Consider the following 511-nt stretch of genomic DNA (forward strand, 5'->3'; position numbering starts at 1 on the left):
TCTCTCTCTCTCTCTCTCTCTCTCTCTCTCTCTCTCTCTCTCTCTCTGTGTGTGTGTGTGTGTGTGTGTGTGTGTGTGTGTGTAACCCGTGTTTCTATGCTAGACCCAGTCCCGGAATGTACAGCATTAGCCCCCTCTGTTGGTCGCCAGATAAAAAAGGGTTGACTCTTAAATTTTAGAGAAACAACCTTTACTTTTCCATCATCAGCATGTCCCTTACTTACACAGGACTTATTTATATTAAAAAAATGTATGTGCAGGCCAAAGGACAACCTTGTAGGGTTGGTTTTCTCCTTCCACCTTTACTGGGATCCAGGGATCAAGCCCAGTTAGTCAGGCTGGCATGGCCCTGTATTCTAAAAGCTGGAAACGCCTTGGGAGAGCCAGGAAAATCCTCTCTCCCTCTCCAGCCTACCGTGGAGTACCCCTTACCTCACACTGAGAGCCTAACAGGAACTTCAAAGAAGAAAAGACGTCTTTGTGGAGCTTTTCCTTATTTTGCTAAAAAAAA

This window comes from Mus caroli, chromosome 2 (assembly GCF_900094665.2).
Source record: "Mus caroli chromosome 2, CAROLI_EIJ_v1.1, whole genome shotgun sequence".
Classification (NCBI taxonomy): Eukaryota; Metazoa; Chordata; class Mammalia; order Rodentia; family Muridae; genus Mus; species Mus caroli.